The sequence below is a fragment of the Somniosus microcephalus genome, unplaced genomic scaffold, assembly GCF_052327205.1.
Source record: "Somniosus microcephalus isolate GS21.2 unplaced genomic scaffold, FLI_Smic_1.0 unresolved_chr8, whole genome shotgun sequence".
Classification (NCBI taxonomy): domain Eukaryota; kingdom Metazoa; phylum Chordata; class Chondrichthyes; order Squaliformes; family Somniosidae; genus Somniosus; species Somniosus microcephalus.
In genome coordinates, this window is record NW_028225186.1 from 45513823 (window position 1) to 45525096 (window position 11274).

Consider the following 11274-nt stretch of genomic DNA (forward strand, 5'->3'; position numbering starts at 1 on the left):
TAAGCCCTTGCTGGAAAAGATCCTGGCAGCAGTGGGGGAGGAAGGGCAGGTGTTCATCCACAAGGTGAAGGCTCATTCCACCACAGAACCCCGCAGTCAGGGTAACTCGCAGGCGGATGCGCGAGGCAGGGAGGGTGCCCAAAATGGCATTTTCTGGGACCCCTATGGACCCGGACGCGTGGCAGCGATCCGAGGCAGGGAGGAGACTCCAGGGAACACAGGGGTAACACCGCCCCTAGACCTAAAGACCGTCCAAACCCTGGGTCCCGCCCTGAAAACAGTCCTCAATGCTATTGCTGAGGGCAAGCATGTAGAAGGTCCGTACAGTACGACAGCCCTCTCCGTCAAGGAAGGCATGTTGTTCCGGGAGGAACAGTGGGTTGTGCCGCAGCAGCACTGGAGGGAATTCCTTCAACTGGCAAATGAGGGTCCAGGGGCAGGACACCCCGGGCCTGAGGTTACCTGGCAACGGGTAGAGCAGGCGGGATGGCGGCCGGGACTTCGAGACGATGTCCGCGAGTTCTGTGCAAGCTGTCTTGTATGCGCTGCAAACAACCCAGACCATCAGAAAAGGAAGGTGCCCATGGGGCTCATCAGGAGGGTAGAGGGACCATGGCAGTCGATACAGGTCGACTACATAGGGCCCCTGCCCACCGCCCAGGGAGGCTATCAGTACTGCCTTGTCCTGGTGGATGTGTTTACCAAGTGGGTAGAAGCCTTCCCGTGTAGAACAGCTACGCTGCTGGGTACTGCCAAGATCTTGGTCCGGGAAGTGTACTCACGGTGGGGGCTCCCCCGGTTTGTTGAGTCCGACCGAGGGAGTTATTTCACCGGCCAAGTGATGCAGAACACCCTCAAGCTCTTGGGCATTGAAGGGAAGTGGCACATAGCGCACAATTCCCAGTCTTCCGGGATTGTTGAAAACATGAACCGGACCCTCAAGTAAAAGCTGAGGAAAGAGGCAATGGGCTCGCCCCAGAAGTGGGCGGAGATCCTGCCTCTAGTCCTCGTGGGGATCCGGCCCAGCCAGTCCCAAAGTACGGGGCACTCCCCGCACGAGTTAATGACTGGGAGGATCATGCGAACACCCACCCATGTACTAGCCCCGCTGCTCACTGAGGGCCAGCTCCAAGAGGTGAATCGGGACAAGTTCGTCCAAACCCTTTTGGAGCGCCTGAAACAGGTTTATGAGCAAGCGGCTAGGAACATGTGGAGACAGCATCAGCGCAATCGACTGTTGCTGGAACTCTGTAAGTAGCAAGAGTGGGAAGTCGGAGACCAGGTCATGGTTAGGAACTATGCCCGAGTAGGGAGTCTAGAACCACTGTACATGGGGCCCTACAGCATTGTAGACAAGGCCAGCCCCATGGTGTTCGCAGTGAAGGTGCCCCAACGTACTAAATGGTTTCACATTAACCAGTGTAAACTGTTTAAGCCGGGTGCACAAGGGCCAACAACAGGGGCCAGGTCTGAGGACAGAAATCCTCAGCCTGAGACAGGGTCACAGACCACACTGAAGCCTGCGTGAGGGGAGGAGTCATCCCATCGGAGTGGGAGGTCTCCCCGTTAGTTTGGGATTCAGACGAGGGAGAGCCCGAACAGCTCGACCCTGCCCCTGACCCGATCACGGAGGAGGAGGAGTCGGAGGACGAAGGTCCCGCCCCCGACTCGAGAATAGGGGAGGTAGGGATTGGGGGCGGAGACCCACCACCTGTGGGGACAGGTGGGGTGGAGTCGGATGCCACGGATCCCAGCCCCAGGTGGGCGGAGTCTGAGGGAAGGGAGCCGGAGCCGGCAGCTGTGGTGGGACCATAGGCTGCGACGGTGAAGGTCCCAATCCCTGGTCCGTTAGCCCTGGGAGCCTCGCCCAAGGTGCCCCCTCGTAGGTCGGCTTGGATGCCTCACCCCAGAAAGTCTTGGCCAGATCCTCCTTACTTCCCCCAACATCGATCCAGGGTAGCCCAGGAAAGACAAGATTCCCGTTCAGCAGCGACAGGCTGCAGGGGATCAAAGCCGAAGGTCAGTGCAGCCCCGCCACAGGGAGCGGCATGCTGCAGCCCTCACAGGAATTAGGTAGGCCGCCCGAAGGAGGGCAGCGCTGTACATAAGTTTAGGTATGTTAAGCTTAGGTAATGATAAGTTAAGTTAAGTAATTTTAATGTTAGTTTAAGGCATGTAAAGCTTAAGATGATGGGGATGTTTTAAAAGGTAGTTTTCGAAGTATGCCCAGTATGTGTGTTTGTTTGGAAGCGGGATCAAGGGACCCGAGCGTCCGTTTATTTAGGCCAGCGCCTATTGGGAGCCTGGCTACATCATCTTATCGGTTACAGAAACCAGGAATACAATGGAGAGGATTCTCATGGTGCTCACGGCGATCGGGTGTGGGCTAGCCTACCGAGGCCGCCGTCGTGTTCGGATGCTCCGGGGACACAGCCCCCATCGCGACAAATGGGATGGGGAAGCAAGAGGTTGAAGAAACCGCCACCGACTTCCACCAAGGGAGATGGCCAGGATGGCTGGGGTCGAATTCTACAGAGTACCCCAGCAAATCCGGGTTTGCCTACCAAGATACTTCGTTACTATGCCCTCGGGTGAGGATCATTGCACCCAGAGTCAGTGTTACCGTGGGAAAGAGGATCTGTTTGGTGTGTAATGGGAACGTACTTCTAAGTAGATGGTGGTGGCTTCGAAAGCTGGGAAAGAATATGAAGAACTCTACAATGGAGTGGGAGCGACTGGGTAACAATACCCATCGGCAATTACGGGGACTCACGGACAATTATGTGTGTGTTGGGACAAATGGTGGGAACCAGATGAAGGGATATATGTCTGCCTGTGGGGTTCGAAGCACGTTTGCCCCAAAGGCATATCCATCTTTTTCCAGAGGCAGTGGCAGGATGCCGGGAAAGGGATGAGGTGGGACGTCAGCATCCAGGCATGCGGAGTCCCATTCTCCCCAATTCCGGTAAATGCCACTGAACTCATCACCCGCCCACGCAGACCCCTGCCCACGATTCCGGTAGCACAAGCCCAGAAGGAAGGGTGCCCCACCACCACAAAGGGACCCGGGAACGGTTTAGTATTTGTACCCACCGGTCAGATGCTGTACCAAGGGGTACACTACGCTGTGGCCTCAGTGATTTTAAACCTCACTGAGGTACGATTGCCGGAGTGTTGTCCCAAGGAAACGGAGCAATTGTACCAGGTCCTGTTAACCAGGATGTTCAGACAATTTTATGAGTTTGACTTTGCCGATATCGACAAAGCCGAATTGTACACCACACCAGAGGAAGTTTTGGATCGGGTAGGGAGGCAAAGAAGGGGTACTGTAAATGAAATCTTCACTGCTTTTAGTACCGGGACATCTGTTGTCAACGCTCTGGACAACGTGGAGCTGCAGACACAGATTAATGGTCTAAAGGCCCAGTTAAGGAACATACTGACAAACGAAAATAAGGCAGTGGTTTCTGAGCTACATGAGGACCAGGCCATAACACTACACTTAAAAGAAATAATCGCTGAGCTGGAGAAACACGCTAGAACGGTAAAGGCACTCATTAGGGAGGATCGGAATGCGTCCGATCAGGCTGCACAGAACGAGGCTTGTGTGCTATACGGGGCGTGGTTACTGGGCGAGGGCCGCAGTAACCTGGAAGACTTTAAAACAAGGTTTGGTCCCGTCCTGGATCAGCAAAAAGCACTTGCAAGTGCTCCACCCTTTTGAGAATGCATTAAGTCCGTGCCAGCTAAGACAAGCTGCAGAGGCGTACCCAGTCCCAGTGGACTGTGAACGCTCGAATCACACTATCATGGGAATAGTGGTGAGGATGCCGGTGTTGGGTCCCACAGCAAAACCCGCCCCGGTATACAGGGTGGAGAACACTGGAGTGATCCAGGGGGGTGCGCACGTTCGTTACACAGTGGTCCCGCCTTATGTCATCAGATGGGAGCGTACGATGATAGGCACTGACCTCTCGGGGTGTCGAAGCCGGGGAGCACACATCATCCTGTGTCCCCAGCACTTGAATGCCTTTTCAAAACCACAGTGCGGGTTCAGAGCCGCTAGCGCGAAGCCGGTAAATTGCACCATGGAGGCAATGGGAAAAGAACATGTGCCCCCGCAGGTGGCATATATTGGAGGTGGAACATACTGTGTTACCACTGCAGCGCCTCACTACCACCACGTACAGCACGGGTGGTGTCCGGTCAGTGACAGCAGTTTCTGTTTCAAACCCAGGGCTGAAGTTCAAGTGGCACAACAGCGAATTGTCCCCATTCCTGTACCTTCCACTGTTCACCACACAGTAAAAGAGAATTTCATGGATTTTCAGTGATTCGTTGCGCATTTTGGTTATGACATTTGCCCTCTCCCCGAATACCTCACCAAGATTTTAAAAGCTGTAACAGTCTCACAGAAGCATTTTTACACACTGGAGCATCAGACATTGGAGATAGGGGAAGACATATTAGACATAGTCACCCCACCATTGTGGGACCTGTTCACTCATATAGAGATCCCGCCCTGGATTAGAATAGCATCCCACATCCTAGTAGTGTGTCAGCTTTTGATTGTAATATATTTACTGTTCGTCCATTGCAAGAGAGGCAAACGCCTCCAGAGGCACGAGAACACAGGAGAATGGAGAGAGCGTTATGTACAAGTGGGTGAAGAGACCCCCGCTTAGGCTGCTATGTATGAAATGATAAAGCGACCCTCCACTCTTGGTTTTGGTTACTATATGATTTAAGTGTATGAATACTGTTGTGTTATAACGGTTGATCGGTTTTCTATTTTTGATTAACAAAATATGTATGCAGATGGTGTAAGGGGTATTGGCCCCTTCACATCTGAAAGATGAAAGTGTTATAGTTTGAGGTAGTACTGCCTATGGTTGTCCAACTGTACACAATGTAATTTTTCTGAAATGGGAACTGCATGTGTCATGGGGGTCATGGATAGTTAATTACCAGGAATGTTTGGATGTGGGGAATCAGGGACAATTTGCTCACCAAGGGTTATTGATACTTTAAGCAAGCTATCAGTATCACAGGAGGGACTGTAAGATTCGCGAAATTTTCATTAAATAATCACGTACGAAAATAGGGTTAATGAAACAGCTTTACTGACCAAAAGAAGCTTATACAGAGAAACTTTGGATAAAAGGGCACACAAAATGGCCGCCGGACCTCGTGACCAGCTTCTGGGACCATTTGAATTTCTGTTACTGCAAGCCAGACAGGCTTGTGGATTGAGGACATTAAAAGCCCGCGAAAACCAGTTTCGGGAAGCTGAAACTCATGGAACTGAGCATACATATTGATTGAACTATAAGTACAGGACAGATTTGGGTGGCAGGATGAGACCCATCAAGAAATGGGCAGAAAATTGAACGAACGCTTTAACCCATTACACTGTACAAAGAGAAGCCGTTTAACAGCCATCCAGGGCAATCTCCATACCGATCAATATACAAACCAAGTTACGGTAACAATGCAAAGACATTATCGGCCCAGGAAGGCCAGTTAAGCTATCACCGACTCCCGTTATGAAGAAAAAACACCCCTGCAGAGAGTTCTGCCCGCCAAAATTATTACAAAGACAGGACTATGATTTGGCGGGAGATCAGAATGTTCCAAAAAGTATAACTGTGGATTGAGTAAAGTCCATCAGGGGTTCGACTCTTCTGCTTCGACTCTTCTGCTTCGGTACGGAACGTGGTTGTTTCGTGGTTCGGTAAACGGTGTCCAGCGGGGTGTTCAGCCATGTGTTTCGCGACTTTGGGAGGTTCGGCCAGGCAAGGCCCGGCCATGACAAGAAGACGACGAGAAGAATTCGGCTTGGAAGCCAGCTCGGCCAGGCAAGGCTCGGCCACGACGGGAAGACGACGAGGGAGGCCCGGGTACTTTTGTCGGGAGATAATCGACGACCTAGGCCGGAGAAGAAGACACTCAGGGCCCGGGTACTCCAGTTCTTCAACATCACATCGGTAATGGATCCATCCGTGGCGAGCGCTCACCAAGGCTGTATTGGCTGCCTCCTCGTAGGAGAACCAAGAGGAAAACAAGTTGCGCCAGAAGCTTCCAAACCCATGTTACGACGGAAAGCTGTGTTGAAAGGCTGCAAAGCTTTTCTCGCAATTCTTAAAGTGGTGAGCATGATCCCGAGTCTCTCAAACCGAAACTTAGTTAGGTTTAGGGGAGGGGGGTAAGGGTAATTGTAATGTGTTGCCCGTTTCACGATGTGCCATTTGTTCCCCATTTCTATAGAGTTAAGTTTATAGATGTGTGCATGCTAGTAGTTGCTTTAATCATGGAGGAGTACTGATTCATCAGCTGAGGGAGGGTGGTAGGTGGTAATCAGCAGGAGGTTTCCTTGCCCATGATGTTCCTGTGTAACAGGCTTGAGGGGCTGAATGGCTTCCCTCCTTTTCCTGCATAACAGGCTTAACAGACTGAATAGCCTCCTCCTGTTCCTGCATAACAGGCTCGAGGGGCTGAATGGCCTCCTCCTGTTCCTGTTTGATAGGCTCGATGGGCTGAATGGCCTGTTCCTGTTTATGTGTAACATACCCGATAAGCTGATTGTCCTCCTCCTGTTCCTTTATAACAGACTCGAAGGGCTGAATGGCCTCCTCCTGTTCCTGTATAACAGACTCAAGGGGCTGAATGGCCTCCTCCTGTTCCTGTGTAACAGGCTCAAGGGGCTGAATGGCATCCTCCTGTGCATGTATAACAGGCTCGACGGGCTGAATGGCCACCTTTTTTTCATGTATAACGGGCTTGCGGAGCTGAATGGCCTCCTTCTATTCCTGAGTAACCGGCTCGAGGGGCTGAATGGCCTCCTCCTGTTCCTGTCTAACAGGCTTGAGGGGCTGAGTGGCTTCCTCCTTTTCCTGTATAACACGCTCGACAGGCTGAATAGCCTCCTCCTGTTCCTGTATAACAGGCTCGTGTGTCTGAATTGTCTCCGCTTGTTCGTGTGTAACAGGCTTGAGGGGCTGAATGGCCTCCTTCTGTTACCGTGTAACAGGCTCGAGGGGCTGAATGGCATCCTCCTGTGCATGTATAACAGGCTCGAGGGGCTGAATGGCCTCATCCTGTTCATGTATAACAGGCTTGAGGGGCTGAATGGCCTCCTCCTGTTCCTGTATAACAGACTCGTGTGTCTGAATTGCCTCCTCCTGTTCCTGTGTAGCAGGCTTGAGGGACTGAATGAACTCCTCCTGTTCATGTGTGGCAGGTTTGAGGGGCTGAATGGCCTCCTGCTGTTCCTGTGAAACAGACTTGTGGGTCTGAATTGCCTCCTCCTGTTCCTTTATAACTGGATCATTGGTCTGATTTGCCTCCTCTTCATCCTATGTAACAGGTTCGAGGGGCTGAATGGAGTTGTACTGTTCTTGTACAGATCTTGTATCGCTAAACGGCTTCCTCCTGTCCAATGCAACAGGCTCGAGGCGTTAAAAGCTTCCTCTTGTCCCTGTGTAACAGGTTCGAGGGGCTGAATGGCCTCCTCCTGTTCCTGTGTAAAAGGGTCATGGGACTGAATGGCATTCTCCTGTTCCTATGTAAAAGGGTCATGGGACTGAATGGCCTCCTCCTGTTCCTATGTAAATCGGCCATGGGACTGAATGACCTCCTCCTGTTCCGATGTAAAACGGCCATGGAACGGAATGGCCTCCTGCTGCTCCTGTGTAACAGAGTCAGGGTTTGAGAGGACTCAGAGGGAAAGTGTCGGGGCAGCAGATTCCCTTCTCTGAATTAGCGATTTACTGCAAAATGTATCTTCGGTGAAGGAAACACCAAACCCTGATCCAAAATATGACTCTGGTGGGACTTAAACCCACAACCTTTGAATGTCTTAATCTATCATACAACTAGAAGTCCAATCCGCTATCCATTGCGCCACAGAGCCAATTACATAAAAGTGCATTACAAAAGCAAAATAGTGTTGATGCTGGAAATCTGAAATATAAACAGATGAAATGCTGGAAACACTCTGCAGGTCAGGCAGCATTCCATGTCTGTTTAAAAGGGATCTACTTTCAGTCCCGGATTATTCTGTGTCTGTTTAAAAGGGACATGCTGTCAGTCCCGGATCACTCTGTGTCTGTTTAAAAGGGACATGCTGTCAGTCGCGCATTATTCTGTGTCTGTTTAAAAGGGACATGCTGTCAGTCCCGGATTATTCTGTGTCTGTTTAAAAGGGACATGCTGTCAGTCCCGGATCATTCTGTGTCTGTTTAAAAGGGATGTGCTGTCCGTCCCGAGTCATTCTGTGTCTGTTTAAAAGGGATGTTCTGTCAGTCCCGGCTCATTCCGTGTCTGTTTATAAGGGATGTTCTGTCAGTCCCTGGTCATTCTGTGTCTGTTTAAAAGGGATGTGCTGTCAGTCCCGGATCATTCTGTATCTGATTAAAGCGGATGTTACATAATATTATAAAGTCTGCCCCACAGAAACAGTCCATTTGCACGAACTGGTCTCCACACGATGCTCCTCCTTCTCTATTTCTCCTCACCCCCCGAAAAAACTAGAATCAGTAATGGTAACCATGAAACTATCGAATTGTCGTAAAAACCCATCTGGTTCACTAATGTCTTTCAGGGAAGGAAATCTGCGTCCTTACCTGGTCTGGCCTTTGTGTGACTCCAGTCCCATAGCAATGTGGTTGACTCTTAACTGCCCTCTGAAATGGCCTAGCAAGCCACTCAGTTGTAACAAACCGCTACGAAACAAAATAATAAAAATGTAACTGGACGGACCACCAGGCCTGATCCATATCAGCCTCCTCCTGAGGTCCCCACCATCACAGAAGCCAGTGTTCAGCCAATTCGATTCACTCCACGTGATATCAAGAAAAGGCTGAGCACACTGGATACAGCAATGGCTCTGGGCCCTGACAACACCCCGGCTATCATTCTGAAGACTTGTGCTCCAGCCAAGCTGTTCTAGTACAGCTACAACACTGGCATCTATCCAACAATGTGGAAGACTGCCCAGGTATGTCCTGTCCACAAAAAGCAGGACAAATCCAATCCAGCCAATTACCACCACATCAGTCTACTCTCTACTCTCAATCATCAGCAAAGTGATGGAAGGTGTCATCCACAGTGCTGTAAAGTGGCACTTACTGACCAATAACCTGCTCATTGATGCCGGTTTGGGTTCTGCCAAGAGCACTCGACTCCCGACTTCCTTAAACCTTGGTCCAACATGAACAAAAGAGCTGACCATCGACATCCTGGGGGTTACCATTGACCATAAATACTGTGACAACAGGAGCAGGTCAGAGGTTAGGCATTCTGCGTCGGGTGTCTCACCTCCTGACTCCCCAAAGCCTTTCTACCATCTACAAGGCACAAGTAAGGAGTGTGATGGAATACTCTCCACTTGCCTGGATGAGTGCAGCTCCAACAACACTCAAGAAGTTCGACACCATCTAGGACAATGCAGCCCACTTGATTGGCACCCCATCCACCACCTTAACCATTCACTCCCTCCACCACCGGCGCACCGTGGCTGCAGTGCGTACCATCTACAAGATGCACTGCAGCAACTCACCAAGGCTTCTTCGGCAGCACCTGCGAAACACGCAACCTCTTCCACCTAGAAGGACAAGGGCAGCAGGCGCATTGGAACACCACCACCTCCAAGTTCCCCTGCAAGTCACACACCATCCTGATTTAGAAGTATTTCGGCCGATCCTTCATCGTCGCTGGGTCAAAATCCTGGAACTCCCTCCCTAACAGCACTGTGGGAGCACCTTCACCACACGGACTGCAGCGGTTCAAGAAGGCGTCTCACCACAACCTTCTGAAGGGGCAATTAGGGATGGGAATTTAATGCTGGTCTTGACAGCGCACAAGCATCCCATAAACGAATTTAAAAAAGTCCTATCAGCATATCCTTCTATTCCTTTCTCCCTTCCTCTTAAACGCATCTGCAGTATTCGCCTGAACTACTGCATTCTCAGCGCTCTTTGGGCAAAGAAGTTAATCCTGAATTCCCTGATGGATTTATCGGTGAGTTGTTGTGACCTGTCTTCTCTGAACTATTTCCTGACTCACTCACAGTAGGAAGTATTTTCATACAGCTAATGTGCAGCTGCGATGGCCGAGTGGTTAAGGCATTGGACTCGAAATCCAATGGGGTTTCCCCGCACAGGTTCGAAGCTGCTCGCAGCGACTTTGATGCAGATTCTTTATTTTATTTCATCTGCTCCCTGTGGCGATCACTGGCCCCGAAATTGATCAGAATTCCCTCCACTGCACTTTATTACACTGATTAACCCAAAGCTGTTGTTCCAATTGAAACATTAATAAATTATCGGCATTAGTTAGATATTGTGGATTTGTTGGGAACTAGTGAGCAATACACAGGCAAAGCAGCAGCAAAAAACCAATTAATAAAGAGCCCTGCAGCGTTTGGTAGGGATTCACCTTCAGCTACTAAGTGGGAACACGGTTTGGTTTTATAAAACTGAACACAAATTAAAAAGTGTGTAATAAGACTACGACAGGACTCAAACCTGCAATTTTCTGATAACCTCAAGGATTAGTAGCAAAGTCAGATGCCTTATCCATTCGGCCACGCGGGCACTAGCAGTAGCTTGCAGATCAGATGACATCTGTGGACAGAGAAATACAGGGTCAACCTTCCAGTTCCTTGAGCTCTCGGCAGAACTAAGGTTTTGAAGCTTTGCTTCAAAGTATTGCAGCTCCAATCTTTTCAGCAAATCGCAAAATTAAGAAACTACCCACACCATCAAAAAGTAAATGGCCCGCACCGGGACCGAGCCCGCGACCTTGGCGGGATTAGCAATACGTTCTAACCTACTGAGCTAACCGGCCTGACTTCACACAATTTGCTGTTAAATTCAATTTATGTTGATTTTTGGTTTTTGTCAGTTGACTTCGAAGGCTGTAAAAGAAAGACTCTGATTTCAACAGTGCCTTTCACCTCAGGACGTCTCAAAGCACTTTACAGCCAATGAAGTTGTAGTCACTGTTGTAATGTAGGAAAAACAGCAGCAGCCAATTTGTGCACAGTAAGCTCCAACAATGTGATAATCGAGGATAACCTGTTTTAGTGATGTTGATTTGAGGATAAATTTTGGCGACAGGACAGCGGGGTAAAGCTCACCACCCCCTGCTCTTCTTCCAATAGTGCCATGGGATCTTTTATGTCCACCCGAATGGGCAGAGGGGGCCTCAGTTTTGGAATTGTATTCCACCACAATCGGTACCCTTATGGACCGGCATATCCCTCACCCTACC

The 11274-nt window shown here is 50.2% G+C and overlaps 1 non-coding gene across 1 annotated transcript; it reads left to right on the forward strand.

Annotated features, from left to right (window-relative positions):
* The first annotated feature begins 10101 nt into the window (after positions 1-10101).
* Positions 10102-10182, forward strand: trnas-cga (transfer RNA serine (anticodon CGA)). Its single transcript has one exon. It is a non-coding gene; the product is annotated as a tRNA-Ser (tRNA).
* The last annotated feature ends 1092 nt before the right edge of the window (positions 10183-11274 follow it).